General features: G+C 40.2%; 1 non-coding gene across 1 annotated transcript; it reads left to right on the forward strand.

Annotated features, from left to right (window-relative positions):
• The first annotated feature begins 4,344 nt into the window (after window positions 1-4,344).
• Window positions 4,345-4,451, forward strand: LOC120113200. Its single transcript, XR_005515003.1, has one exon. It is a non-coding gene; the product is annotated as a small nucleolar RNA R71 (small nucleolar RNA).
• The last annotated feature ends 11,291 nt before the right edge of the window (window positions 4,452-15,742 follow it).

Genomic DNA, 15,742 nt, shown 5'->3' on the forward strand with positions numbered 1-15,742 from the left:
CAGTAGGCTCTATACTCCAATTCCACAGGCAAGTGACAAGGTTTGCCAAAAATAAGACGGTACGGAGACATACCAATCGGAGTTTTAAAAGCAGTACGATAAGCCCAAAGTGCATCAGTTAAACGCAAAGACCAATCTTTGTGATTTGGGTTAACCGTTTTTTCCAGAATATTCTTAATTGATCGATTTGATACTTCAACTTGTCCACTTGTCTGTGGATGATAAGGGGTGGCGACTTTATGGGTGATCCCATATTTTCGCATTAAAGCCTCAAAAGGCTTATTACAGAAGTGTGAACCCCCATCACTGATGATGGCTCGAGGCGTTCCAAATCTGGAAAGAATGTTTTCTTTTAAAAATTTTAAAACAGTTTTGTGGTCATTATGTTTGCAAGGAATTGCCTCAATCCATTTGGAGACATAATCTACAGCTACTAAGATGTACAAATTTCCGAATGAAGGAGGAAATGGGCCCATAAAATCTATTCCCCAACAATCAAATATTTCGATAATTAAAATTGGGTTGAGGGGCATCATATTCCTACGAGTTATCCCACCTAACTTTTGACAACGCTCGCAAGCTTTGCAAAAGTTATGGAAATCTTTGAACAAGGTGGGCCAATAGAAACCGCACTGTAAAATTTTTGCAGCCGTTTTCTTAGTAGAGAAATGACCACCGCAAGCTTCAGAATGACAAAAGGAAATGACACTAATAAATTCGTCATTAGGTACACATCTCCTAATAATTTGGTCTAGGCAGTATTTGAAAAGATAAAGATCGTCCCAGAAGAAATTTTTTATTTCATTTAGAAATTTTCTTTTGTCCTGTTTATTCCAATGACTTGGTAGTTCACCTGTGACTAGAAAATTTGCAATGTCTGCAAACCAGGGTGAAGATGTGATCTTAAACAGTTGCTCATCAGGGAAAGTGTCTTTTATGGGTGAATTGTCTAAGGAATCTGGAAGAGTCAGACGGGACAAGTGATCAGCTACTACATTTTCTACCCCCTTTTTATCTCTTATTTCTAGAAAAAATTCTTGGAGCAGAAGGATCCACCTAAGCAAACGCGCCTTAGCATCCTTTTTTGAAAGAAGGTACTTAAGGGCAGCGTGGTCAGTGTAGATAATGATTTTGGATCCAATCAAGTAAGACCTAAATTTGTCTAGTGCAAATACTACGGCGAGTAGTTCTTTTTCCGTAGTTGTGTAATTCATTTGTGCACTATTTAAAGTCTTACTTGCATAGTAGATAACATAAGGCTTTCTTTCTTTTCTTTGCCCTAGAACTACCCCAACTGCATATTCACTAGCATCACACATAATTTCAAAAGGAAGTGACCAGTCAGGTGGTTGCATGATGGGAGCAGAGGTCAGCAAGCTTTTAAGTTTATCAAAAGCTTTTTGACATTCTTCAGACCACACAAATTGGGTTTCCTTTTGAAGGAGATTACATAAGGGTTTAGATATTGAGCTAAAATCTTTAATGAATCTCCTATAAAATCCTGCATGACCCAAAAATGAGTGTATATCTTTGATAGTTTTTGGGTTGGGTAAATTAGCAATTAAGTCAATTTTAGCCTTGTCTACTTCAATTCCTTCATATGAAATGACATGCCCGAGAACAATTCCCCTAGTTACCATGAAATGGCACTTCTCCCAGTTTAAGATTAGATTCTTCTCCTCACACCGAATTAAGACTAGCCTTAAATGGTCTATACAGTTTTCAAAAGAGGAGCCAAAAATCGAAAAATCATCCATGAAAACTTCCAAGAAGCGCTCAACCATGTCGGAGAAAATACTGAGCATGCATTTTTGGAAGGTTGCAGGAGCATTACATAATCCAAAAGGCATTCTCTTGTAAGCAAATGTGCCAAAAGGACATGTGAAAGTGGTCTTTTCCTGATCTTCAGGATCAATTGCAATTTGGTTGTAACCTGAATAGCCATCTAGGAAGCAATAATATTTATGACCTGCTAACCTTTCTAAAATTTGATCAATAAAAGGTAGAGGAAAATGATCCTTCCTAGTGACAGAATTAAGTTTCCTATAGTCAATGCATACACGCCAACTAGTGGGGACCCTAGTTGGAACTAATTCACTGTTGGCATTTTTGACTACAGTAACACCAGATTTTTTCGGGACCACTTGGGTTGGACTTACCCATTTACTATCTGAAATTGGGTAGATCATACCCGCATCCAAAAGTTTCAGAACTTCTGCTCTAACCACATCCTTCATGTTTGGGTTTAATCGTCGTTGAGGTTGACGAGAAGGTTTGGCATCAGCTTCTAAGTGGATTCTATGAGTGCAAATTGAGGAACTAATTCCCTTGATATCAGCAATTGTCCAGCCTAATGCTCCCTTATGCTTTTTGAGAATTTCTAATAATTTTAGTTCTTGACTTTGTTCGAGTTGGGATGATATGATCACAGGAAAAGTTTCTTCTTGACCAAGGTATGCGTACTTGAGCTCAGATGGCAAAGGCTTTAGCTCAAGTTTAGGCGCTTGAACACTAGATGGTAGAGGACTATTGTTGCGTGTAGGCAATTCTTCAAAACGAGATTTCCACCTATCTGTATCCAACAAAGGAGCTGAATCTAATATAGCACTGATTTCTCTAAAGTTTTGGTTGATATCTGTATTTCCGAAATGAGTTAGGCATGTTTCTAAAGGATCAGAAGAAAGAGATGGGACAAGAGCATCTTCTACAATGGAGTCGATTAGATTAACTCCATGAATTTCATCATTTTCATTGTCATTATCGGGTTGTTTACAAATGTTAAATATATTGAAATCTATAGTCATATTCCTGAATGACATTTTCATTATTCCATTTCGACAGTTGATCAAAGCATTAGAAGTAGCTAGAAATGGGCGGCCTAGAATGACAGGTATTGGAGTGGTACAGTTCATGACAGGCTGGGTATCTAATACTATGAAGTCGACTGGAAAATAGAATTTATCAATTTGGACAAGTACATCCTCGACTATTCCTCTTGGTATCTTTATAGATCGATCGGCAAGTTGGAGAGTAACCTTGGTGGGTTTTAATTCACCAAGTCCTAACTGTTCATAAACTGAATAGGGCAGTAAGTTAACACTAGCACCTAAATCCAGAAGGGCTCGTTGTATCCTGAAGTTTCCTATGATGCAAGATATGGTAGGACAACCAGGATCTTTATATTTAGGCGGGGTGTTGTGTTTGAGAATAGCACTCACCTGTTCAGTTAGAAAAGCTTTCTTTTGTACGTAAAGTTTTCGCTTTATGGTACAAAGATCTTTTAAAAATTTGGCATAAGATGGGATCTGCTTAATGGCATCTAATAAAGGAATGTTAATCTTTACTTGTTTAAAGATTTCCAGGATTTCTTGATCATGTACTCCTTTTTTAGCTGCAAGCAAGCGCTGAGGAAATGGAGCAACTATCTTGTGATGCAGTATTGGATCATTTTGTTCATTATCATCTTCATCATTCTTTTCAATAGATTTTTTAGGTTTGTCATCTTTTGTTTGAATTTCTTTGTTAATTATTTTTCCACTCCGAAGGGTTGTGACAGACTTTACTTGCTCAAATTTAGGTTGGGATGAACTTGCTTCATGGACCTCATGTTGACCCTTTGGGTTAGATTGAGGTTGGGCTGGAAATGTCCCTCTTTCCCTAACATTAAGTTGAGCCTCAATTCGACCTACAGAATTTTTAAGTTCTTGGAGTGATTGCATTGTATTCTGATTTATTTGAGTCTGCCCTTGCATGAAGGTTTGCAAAGTATCTTCAAGGGATTTCCTATGTGGTGGCACATAAGGAGTAGGAACAGAATTTCCTTGAGATTCATTGGCAGTGGGTCCATGTCTCCAGCTAAAGTTAGGATGGTTTCGCCAACTAGGATTATATGTTTCTGGAAATGGTCTTTTATAAGTATTGGTGAAATTTGCTTGATCATGCAACACTTCTTGAAAAGCAGGGATTGTAGGACAATCCTTGGTTACATGTGCATTACTCTCACAAATTCCACATATACTTTCAACAATAGTTTGTGCTTTTCCTATATTGGCTTTGCTTAATTCCATGGCTTCAACCTTCCTAGTCAGATTAGCAATTTTTACATTGACATCATTATCATCTTTAATAAGATATATTCCTCCTTTTGCATTAGGTGCTATTTTTGATTTTTCATTTTTATCTGTTGTATCCCAAGCTTGTGCATTTTCTGCTAAAAGATCAAAATAATCCCAAGCTTCATTTGGTTCCTTACTCATGAATTCACCATTACACATCATTTCTACAAATTGTCTCATATTGGAGGACAAACCATCATAAACGAAACTAATGACCCTCCAAATTTCATATCCATGATGTGGGCAAGCAAGGAGAAGGTCCTTAAATCTTTCCCAACACTGAAAAAATGTTTCTCCATCTTTTTGTGCAAAGTTCATGATATTTCTTCTAAGTGTGTTTGTTTTATGTGTTGGGAAGAATTTCTTTAAAAATTCTCTTGTCATTTCTTGCCAGGTAGCTATGGTCCTAGGCCTTAAGGAGTGTAACCATGACTTAGCTTTTTCCTTTAAAGAAAAAGGAAATAACTTAAGCTTAACTACCTCTTCAGTGACATCATTGAAATGAAGTGTTGAACATACTTCATCAAATTCTTTCAGATGCAAATAGGGACTTTCAGAATCAAGTCCGTGAAACTTTGGAAGTAATTGGATTATTCCTGGTTTCATGCCAAAAGCTCCCGCAGCAGTAGGAATAACCATACAGGATGGGGTACTGGTCCTAGTGGGTTGTAGATAATCACGAAGCATTCTAATAGGTAAGTCATCTTGGAATTCATTATCTCCCTGATTACTACCATTATCTTCCATTTGATTATTTGAATTTTGAACAATTAAATTTTTATCTTTTGATTCAACTCGAAATAATCTATTCGTTTTATCTCTTTGCCACAACCGCATATACTAAGTTTTTTATTATTTTTTATTTTATTTTATTATTTTTTATTTTTATTTTTATTATTATTAATTTTTTTTTACACAAACACCCTAATACAGCAAAACAAAAGTTTAATTAAAACATGCATCACCCAACAATTTCTAAGGTTTTCCTAAAAATTCTAGACAGCTCCTAACTGGGTTGAAGAGTACACTTAAGCCTCCAATTCGGTCTAATAACCTAGTCGACCAGGTAAGCTCCCAGGTAAGTGGAGGGGTCACGATGCATGTAGCAAAGGTCCCACTTAAAAACCACTTTTCTCGAACAGAAACTGTCTCCCTTTAATCACTTAGAGGGACAAAGCTTGCCTAGACATCGACCGGGGTCATAGAGCGAAATTGGTGCAACTTTCAGTGGTCTTCGTCCTATTGAGCTCGATTATCCTTAGGGGCCAACGTCTAGTTGATTTTAATTAGGCTTAGGATATTTATGCACTTGGATGATTTTTGGGCTAAGGACGAGTGATGAAATCCCGACCTTATCTTTTTAATGGGTTCAGCCCTTAGATTATTTTATGCAAATGCTTTATACTATATGCAACAATCAAGAAGATTTTTAACATTTTATGTCATGACATTAAATTGCATTTGAATAGTTGATCAAGCAAACTAGCTAAATTTTTTTTCTTCTTTTTATTTATTTATTATTTTTATTATTTTATTATTTTAATTAATAATAATTTTTTTAATTTTTTAAAACAAGAGTAAAATTCTAATCTAGGAAAAATAGGACTAGTATGAGCAAAACAGGAAAATTAATTTAAATACTCACGGCCGGAGTTCGTTCACTCTGGGAATCCAAAAATGTGATCTTGATCTTCCTCGTTACTGGTCCTGCTTTGTGTCGCCCTTGAATCTGAAAAGATTTGAAATTTCAGCTGTGTTAAAAATAAAGAAAAATTGAAGAACTAGAAATAAAGAGTTGAAATTTGCAGCCTTGTTCTCGTTCGCACGTTGCAAATCCCCGGCAACGGCGCCAAAAACTTGCTCGATTTTAATCTTGCTCTTTTTAAAAGAGAAATTAAACGTAGGATACCCCAAGTATAGGGTGTAGCGAAGTAATATTCTCGGTGAGTCCGAGATCGTATCCACAGGGATTTGACTATGAATAAAAACTAAAGGCTAAATAATATTCAGATTGACAAAAATATAACTAAGGCATTAGGATTCAGCCTAGCACTTCATCATGCTTTTCTTAAAATCACCTATTAATCATAATAAAATAGATTTAGTCTTATGGGCAGCATTACAATAATTCTATTTTAAACTACAGGGATTTCTAAGCATCTGTTATACCCGGGGGAAATAACAAATCAAAGAAAATATATAAGTTTGAAATAATTTCTATCAAATCTACTGCACCATAAATCAAATCTAAAACATTAAAATTCAATTGATGATTTAAAGAAAATACATGAAGAAAATGCTAGGCTTTTTCCTAGCCTTAGCTAAAAGAGATTTAGCTATCCATATGAGATGCAAGCAATTTTATAAAAGGGATTAGCATAGAATAAATAAAATAAAACATAAATCCCCTTTTTTTTTCTTTGTTTGGTTCAGAAACAGGGCACCCTGTTTTCTTTCCGTGGCCTCTTCTCCTCTCTCTCTTGGCTGGAAAAGGTGTGAATGTTGGCTCCCCTTTGCTCCGTGTCCTTCTCCTTCTCCTTCACCGGATGATCCCCAAAAAATGGAAGGCCTCTTCCTTCTCTCGCTCGGCTGGGAAAATCGGAAGAAGATATGCTTCCAGATGGATCCTGCTGACTGCCCTCTTTCTTCCGTCGGCTGCTGCTGCTTCCACCCGATGGTTCTCCTCCTCTTCCTTCTTTGCTCCCTCTTCCCTCTCCCTCCTCCTCCGGATGGCCCTCGTGCTCCTTCCCGGTTCCTTTTATAGATACTTTCAGCATGTTTGAAGGAGGAGAAACAATCGGAGAAGCTGAAATGCTGCTGGGAGTGGATGAGATTCGGATTAAATGAAATCGAATCACTTGGGATGCTTTTCATGGCTGGGACGGTTCTCTGTTGCTTGGAATCCAAAAGATCTTGGGGAGTTGTTTCACGGATGAAAGAAAGAGCCGGTTTGGCTTTTGGATTTCCCTCGCTGCCGTTGGGAGCCACGGACGGTTGAAGATGCTAAGAAGCTCCTGGAAAAGAAGTGGAGGACTCGGCTTGCGACTCTTCTCCTCCCGATTGTTGCTGGCCTCCTCCTCTTCCGTCGCACGCTCCACGCTTGGATGAGCTGGGAAGAAACAGCGGAGACGGAAGGATGCTGATGAGATGCCATGATCGGTTGGGAAAACTGGGAAACTCCTCGCGTGCTCGAACGGATGGAATGTGGCGACGGTTGAAGAACTGAGTGCTGGGTTTGTTCCAAAACAGAGGAAATGGAATGTTGCCACGGTCGGTTGGAGAACTTAAACATTGGGAAGTTGATGGCAAACGGATTGAATTGTTTTGGGACTTTCGAGACGGCACAGGGACACTTGAAGATGTTGGGAAATCACTTGCTTCAACTCATTGATGTGGATACATGGAAATTTTATGTTAGGAACTGTTGAGTCGCCTCATCACGGACACTGGGGAATTCGTTGAGCTCGAACTACCAGGCATTGCGCTAAAATCCAGCATTATTGGGTCTTTTGAATTACATGCACTCAAACACAGATAAAATATTAATTAATTAATTTTATTAATAAAGATTAGCTATAATACTAATTAAGATAATATGAAAATTATATTTTTGTACTCTCATCATCGACCAAGGAGCCCAAGACAAGCAAAAGCTCTATAAGGTAAGGGTTCGGTGAGACGACCTAAACTCAAATAAAAAAATAAACGAGAATAAGTAAAAACTGAAGTCAGGTACATTGAAAATTTTCTTTACTTTCATTTTTTTTAGTACATACATTGATCTTGATAGAAGTCGAGCCAGAAAGAACTACAATGGAAGGTCAAAGTATGGTGCGATAACTCAAACTCAGATGAAGAGCAAACAACAAAACAATAGGGACAAAACCCTAACACATGTACATGGAAAATTCCTCCACTTTTATTACTTTTGAACCTTTTACACCGACTTTAGTAGAGGCCAAATAAAAAAAATGTACATCAAGCTCGGCTAGTCCAAGCAAAAAAGCAAAAATGTGATGCAAAATATTTCATCATTCACCCTCACCAACGTCACCACCTTCGCCGCGGCCGACGTCACCACCTTCATTGTCAATGGGCTGCCGCCTCCGCCGCCTGCACCTTCATCGATGTCATCATCATCATTGTCATTGAGGTTGGCAAAGTCCATTCCTATGAAAAGACGTTGAGCTTGAGCTCAGCATACCTCAAAGCCTTTCTTAAAGGTGCCGCTGCGTTCTGCAAGGTCTTCTCTCGAAACTCCTCCGAGGTGCGGTACTCCTCGACTGCCTCCGTGATCTTTGCCTTAGCCCGGAGGACCTGCTCCCTAGCCTCGGCAGCCCGTTGATTGGCCTTTGCGGCCTGCCGCTCGGCCTCGTTGGCCAACCGCTCGGCCTCGTTGGCTCTCTACTCAACTTGGGCTAGCCTCATAGAAAGCTCCACTTCCCTCTGATTAGCAACTTTGAGGGCCTCCCTAGCCATAGACTGTTGGGCCTCCTTCATTGCTGCCTAGGCCTATGTGACCGAGGTGCAGGCTTCTACCGACCTGATCTTGCCCTCGGCTGACTTGGTCTTCACCTTGGCCACCTCGCCCTGCTCTTCGGCAGCTTTCCATTTCCCCTCGAGTGTCGAGCAATGCCTCGAGAGCCTCGCGGCCATTTGCTGCATCTCACTGATGACATGGGCATGCTAGAAAGAAGAACAAGAGTCAGTAACCGAAGTGAAGGACTATAAGAAAGTTTTGCAAGTCAGAGATCTACTCGAATGACCATGGTGAAAGCCTCGTTGAAGAACTCAGTAATGCTGATAGAGTGCATAGCCTCTATGTCGGTCGGGAGCCACATGGCCTCGACCAACTCCATTGCTACCACAGGGTTCGCTAGAGCCGAGTCTAACTCTCGAACACATCAGCACCGAGAGTAAACCCTGGGGGTGTGGCTTGGAGCGGAAGGGCGCTCCTTGCGGACGGACCAGCTCGGACTAAATCGAGCTGAGCCATGGACCTCTGGGGATGGAGCCCAAGTGGCAACCACAGTGGCAGCCTTAGCGGCAATGGCCAAGGAGGACTCCCATCTCAGCCTTTGCTTCTGGGGGACCCCAACCTCAGCAGCAGCTTCGGCGGTAGCAGCCGAAGAGGACTCCCCCCTTGGCCTTTTCTAAGGACCTCGGCATCCACTTTGGTGGCGGCAGTCGAAGAGGACTCCTCCCTCGATCTTTTCTTCTGAGGGACCCCGACTTCGGTGGTAGCAGCCGAATAGGACTCTCCCCTTGGTCTTTCCTTCTAGGGAACCTCGACCTCGACAGCAGCGACCAACCTCTTCTTCACTTTCCTCCTCTAATGAATCAACACGGAGTCGGTCTTCATGGTGGCGAGAACTGCAAAACCAAGGACAAGGTCGAAAAGGAATGCAACAAGGGGGGAAGATAAAAAAAGAGTGCAGGAGGAGCTTACTCAAGGGGTCAACTAGGCTTAGACCGATGTTAATCAGACTCTTCTCGGACAACATCACCTACAAGGTAGAAATCTCATATCGAGATTTCAGAAGCATGTTCAAGGCCCTTTGATCATACCAGACAACCTAGGGAGCCAATTCAGGTTGGTCCGAGGTACCCTCCACATGGTCTCGAACCCCCATGGCTACTCAGAGTAAACAAAGAAAATCCTTTCTTTCCATGCGTGGATGGAAGGAGTACCTCGAAGCAACTGGTGGTCTTTTCGAGAAAAAAATATCACTAGCTGCTATCCCTAAGATGCCTCTTCAAGGTGAAGCACCTCCGAAAGAGAAAAATCGAGGCTTGGATGCCCTAGAGAAAATAAAGAGAAAGAAAATCAACAAGGATATGCCAGGAATTCGAAACTAATTAGGTCGAAACGAAGCTATAGGCCCTCATCAGCTTGACGAAAAAAGGAGTGGAGAGGAGCCTCAGCCCAACCCGCAGAGTCTCCTCTTATAGGCCGAGTCAAGAAGGAGGTCGGATAACCCAGTCACTAGAACCAGCAAGCTCGAAGACGAACTCGAGAGGAATAAAATACTAGGCTAGGACGAGGTCCATCCCCTCTTGTGTGAGGACGAATGCCTTACGATCCAAGCTCGATTGGACCTCGGACTCAGCCAAAGGTGACGACTACCGAGCCTAGGCAGAATGGTATGGCGACCGACTCCCCTCCAAGGCATTAACCTCATTGTGGCACATGGCGAGAGAAATAAAGAAGAAGATGAAGAAAAAAATGAAGAAGAGAAGGTAGTGAGGGAGAAGACAAGAAGAAGGGTCGAGCGTCCAAGTAGCAAAAACCCACCAGAAATGGAGAAGCATGGAGAATGTCGGTGATGAAGGAATGAAGGACTTTGTCGGAGCACCAACTAGAGGCCTGGATGCTTGTGCACGCGAGCGAAACAGCAGATGAAGCAAGAAGTGTAAACTGAAGGGTGGAACCACCCTTATATAGAGGCACAGATAGTACTGATCAAAATGCCGATTCAGCTACTCGAGTAGATCAAGCAACATGTCAGCTAGGGACACGATGCGGTGATTCGCCAAAATCACTGCAGTAATAATGCCTCGAGGAAAATCCTGCAAAAATGATGTCTTGGGACAACCCGGATAGGGCGACACTTCGAGAAGACAGATTGATGCATTTATTGCCCATGACAAAAGTCTCGCCCTCGATCAAAGTAATCACTTGACTTTCATCGCCCAAATCAGAATGCAGTTCAACCTCGAAAATGGGAGCAAATGATGGAGAAAATATTGGACACCACGGCCTTAGGACCTACCACATTGACCTCGAACAAGAATCAAAGAGAACAAGTTGAGCATCTAACCAACCGAGGTGAGGGACTTCGGTCCCAACTAAAGAGGAGCCATCAGTCTAGGAAAACAATTAAAATATGTCGATAAGGACTGACAGTCCTAACGACTAATAGCTCTGACAACCCACAATTGTAGCAACACCATGGCTTGCACCCCGCCAGCGCTACCCACCGCCCATGTGGACTGGCTCCTATGCTGTGGTCTACTACTGGCCATTACCTGGCCACCATTGCACGCCACATGAGGTTAGGTAACAACAAAGTAGGCTCTCTTATATAAAGGGATGGCTCATGGAACCTTAGGTATGACATTCATTGCTCACCAAAAACTACAGCCTACGAAAATCTCTCGTCCACATTATTGCCTCTCGAGTCTGACTCGAAAGGTCTCCTATCGAAAACTCTCCGACAAGTGGACTCTCTTGCAGGCCATCTCCAGAGAAGCCCAACACTCGACACTCCAATCAGCCTGTCCAGCTCGTCTCCAGCTGAGCTTAGGATCGACCGAGCTGTGCTTTAACCTCGGTCTGGATTCAGTAGCAACACCCCGTATAAATGAAATTTGACAAGAAACTTCTTAAATAACCCATAATCCAAACTCTATTTATGGTTCGGTGAGTCTATAACTCTCCATGGCAGTTGACTATCTGTTTTCCACCTCCATGGACCGAGCGGACTGATCTGCACCCCTCAAACCTCCAAATCATTAGAACATAGTCAAGCCGAATTTAGGCATCAACAGACATCAATTCTTATGGAATAAATCGTGATACCTTTGTAAAATTCTTGCTTCAACAAACAACTACAATTCACTATTTGAAAATTACTAAAAGCTATTTTACTGATCTAAAAATCGATAATCCATGTAAATTAAATATGCTTTAATCTTCAAAATAATGAAGAGTATATAAATATCATAAAATTGAAAATGATAATTACATCAAAATCCAAAAGGAGAATATAATTATCAAAATGACCGTCTACTATTTTAAATTGACCGAATTCAGATGTTAAAGAAAGAAAAAGTGAAAATGTGACTTGGCCTTTTTTTGACTTATTGATTCAACCAAGTTGTAAATTTTTTTGAGTATATATTCTCCCAAATAAGAGAAATTGTATAAATACCCTTGCAAAGATACAATCCACAAAGTTCATAGGTTTGAGCAATGCGCTTTTTCTATTCAAGAGGGGTGCAATTTTGGGCTTAGACCATCTACAAAGTGAAATTAAGTTTCTATTTCAAGCCTGCCTATCATATGTGGTAGACTTTTTAATTCGAAAATAGTCCCTTAATAGATTCTTCATGCACCGCCTAATACATGATGAAATTTTCAAATCTAAAAAGTTGCCGTCATATATAGCCAGCAGGCCCAAGTAGATATCTAATTTTCATTTAGAAAATATCTATAATACCTTTTCTTTTTTGAAAAATTTGATAGGGGTGCTATTAGGTCAAACTCTAGCCCTCTATCATGTAAAGAGGGATGCCAACTAGCTAAGCTAAGGCTAATTGATGGGAAAAGCTCATTTCAGTAAGACCTAGACCTAATCTCTTTGTCTCCCTCTATTCGAGTCTTGAGAATTGAGATGATAGAGAGAAAGAACCACGGATAGAAAAATTGTGGACAACAAACCATGGACCAGCAACAATTTCTAGTTATATTGATTTATGATTTTCTTTTGATTATCCAGACAATGGACCTAAAAGATTAAAGACAATGTAACAAACACTTGGGATCCAATGGTCCAATCTAACATCAACTAAATAGCAGTGTTCCAATTCTTTTTCATACCTTTAAATCAAATTCAACCTGACTTAACCTGATTAATCCAAGGAGACCCAAATTGAATTTAGCTTAAGAAGGGTTTGAGCTACGCTGGATATCTAGCTTGAAGATGGTTGTATTAGGTAAAGTCATAGAGGTTGGAGTGGGATAAGGTGACTCTCAACTTGGCCATCCTAAGTGGTGGGGAAAATTCTGAATAAAAGGTATTCCAAAACTAGTAGGAAGGTCAAGAAAACACATTGATAACCATACATGATACAACCCACAATAAAACCATCCTACAGTGGGAAATAATGCAAAAAAAAAAAAGTTGAGTTAGCTTGAAACTAGTTTCCTACATATAAGGTTGTGTTTGTCTTCTCCCACAAAACCATTTCAAATGTCCTAAAAACATTTCATTATAGGAAAAATCCATGTTGTGGGGGATACCAGCTCCCCCGGCAAACATGGATTGAACAAGTTTTAGTCAATTTGAAGAGCCTAGCAAAAGGTTGATGAGTATCTCATTTTACTTGGGTGAATTTCCAACTTATAGTTCTTCAAATACTACAAAAAACTTGAGAAGCATTCATATGTAGCTTGTCTTAGAAAAGATATGCGAGATTAGAATATGATGATATATAGCCAGGATAATAAAATTAGAGAACCTCTAAGAGCAATAGAGCTTGATCGATGGGTTGCCGATGGGGATGGCAATAGAGACGCCCAATCACAAGATCTAAGAGATCGGGTACTTGAGGTGAAGCATTTAATGCAAAACCAAAGAGGCAATGCATGAGCACCCGTGCAGGTATGTGTTTAGTCCTATATTGGTTATTCATCGAGAAGATCTTGGATTAAGATAGGATTAGAAACCCAAATAATACCTTCCGATTAGCATTTTTGGATGAGATCTTGGATTATAACAAATAATATGATATTAAACTTGGCTAACAGACCATGAGGATTAAGAGACACTGCAGCACGAGCCCATTTAGATTAATCTTGAGCTGATTGTGATGTTTATGATTAGATTTGAATGGATTTAGACCTTAAGCATGACGAGAATGCCAAGACTTAAACGGAGAAGTATATGAGGACCCTGTAGGTGTATGTATAGTCCTATATCAGTTATTTGCTAGAAAGCTCTTGGATACTTATACATGACTAAAGAACCCAAGTAATATTTTCCGGCTAATCTTTTTAGTTGAAGTCTTGGGCTCTGACGTAATGGAAATTGAATAGACTCCTCGTGTGAGCTTAGTAGCCTAGTCACTAGGATAGTGTAGGATGGCCAAATTGACCGTTGGGCATCCAAAGGCTAAATGCAGACCATCTTTCTATTCACACCTCATATTCCTAAGGAATGAATGTTTTGTACCCTAAAGTGGGATTTTCTTTTTTTTTTCCTCTCTCGCCCATACAAGGAGGCAGATCAGATGGTTTTCAGATATCCTTAATTTAAGCAGAACAACGATGTTTGTTATTGATCAAATAGATATCTTTTTTTCTTTTATCTTTCAAACAAAGAGGCTTTGGGGACAAATAGATCGAATGCATTTCAGATATTTCAGATATCTTCGATTTGAAAGTAAACTTCTCCAAAAAACTTAGTGATTTACTTGGGTTAGGAGGCTTCCAAAAGGACTGGGAAGTATTTTTGATTGCACCATGAATGAATTTCCTATTACCTATCTTTGGATTTGCGCTCACACCCAAGCCTCTGAATAAGAGTTACAGGCCAACCAATCCTTCAGAAATTTGAATCCAGAGCTGGAAAGGTCAATCCCTCTTCTTTGATGACTTGTTCTACTGAATTTGGTGCTTTCTTCTCTTCCTATCTGTCTTTATTTCTCCTTGCAGCATGGCTTGTAGAAAAAAAAGGAATAAAACTAGAGGAAGTTTTTTTTGTGGAAAGAGCTGCCATCTTCTTCCTTGTTTGCAACCTTTGTTAGCTGGCAGGTTGTCTGCAAATCTAAGAGCAATGGAGCTCCGGGTGCTCGTGACTGACTTCAATAGAGTTTTGTTGACAAAATGGGGATGGGATTCAGATATGCCTTGGGCTAGCAGATCACTGCTGCGTATTTTGAGGATATGGGGTTGAGTAAAGGATGAGTGAGGAAGATGGCAAGAGCCTCTACATTTCGGAGGAACATTTCCAATGCTCATGACCCTTTCTGGATTAATACTTCCTTCTCCCTCGGAAAAGGATCAGAGATTTCCTTCTGGATTGATTAATAGAGTTTTGGAGCTAAATCTCCCTCTCTCAGCTTTAGCATTACAGGAGATCAGAAGCTTAGCTGTTATCCTTCCATTTATTCAAAGGGACTGCAAGTAATATGTACACTCTTAAACATATTCCTAAACATTGGAGGAATAATTTGCTCCCTAGACCCATTCACCACTGCTCTCAAAAAATTCAAGAATTTTTGTGGCTTGCCACCAAGAACAAGCTAAACGCTAAGGAGGCATCGAGCAAGAAAGAATGGCTGGCTCACTTCCGCTGTCCTTTTTGCAAAGCATACTTGGATAATATAGATAATCTTTTTCTTAACTATAATTACTCGGAGAAAGATCAACTGAAGATCCTTGGAGGAAGAAATAGCATCTTGAGAAGTTCTCAAACGTCTGGGACTCCCTATTTGATGCAGTATATCGGACTCACATGGAGGACAACCGAAATTTTTCTAAACTACAGAAACTTCCTACAGCACATCTCGGCAAATTTGGCCCCTCCTAAGGAGACTTATGGCTGCTCCTCTCTCTGATTCTTCTTCAATGTGCATCCTGGCAACATTGACTGTATTCCATCATTGCTAGGTATTTCTCTTTTTTTCTTTGGACCATCTTGTTTCTCCTCTAAAGGATGTTTACCATTCCCTTCATTTTACTAATGCAAATAGGTTGAGCATTTGCTCAGTTTTTAATTTAAAAAAAAATAGAAACAAAAGGGCATAAACTAATAGGCCAAACATGGGGTGGTGCAACAACAGAATAGTTAAATTGAACAACTTGAATGTCTCAAATGAGGTGAATCTTGTGGCAAAAGAAT

This window comes from Phoenix dactylifera, chromosome 14 (assembly GCF_009389715.1).
Source record: "Phoenix dactylifera cultivar Barhee BC4 chromosome 14, palm_55x_up_171113_PBpolish2nd_filt_p, whole genome shotgun sequence".
In the NCBI taxonomy this organism is placed as follows: Eukaryota; Viridiplantae; Streptophyta; class Magnoliopsida; order Arecales; family Arecaceae; genus Phoenix; species Phoenix dactylifera.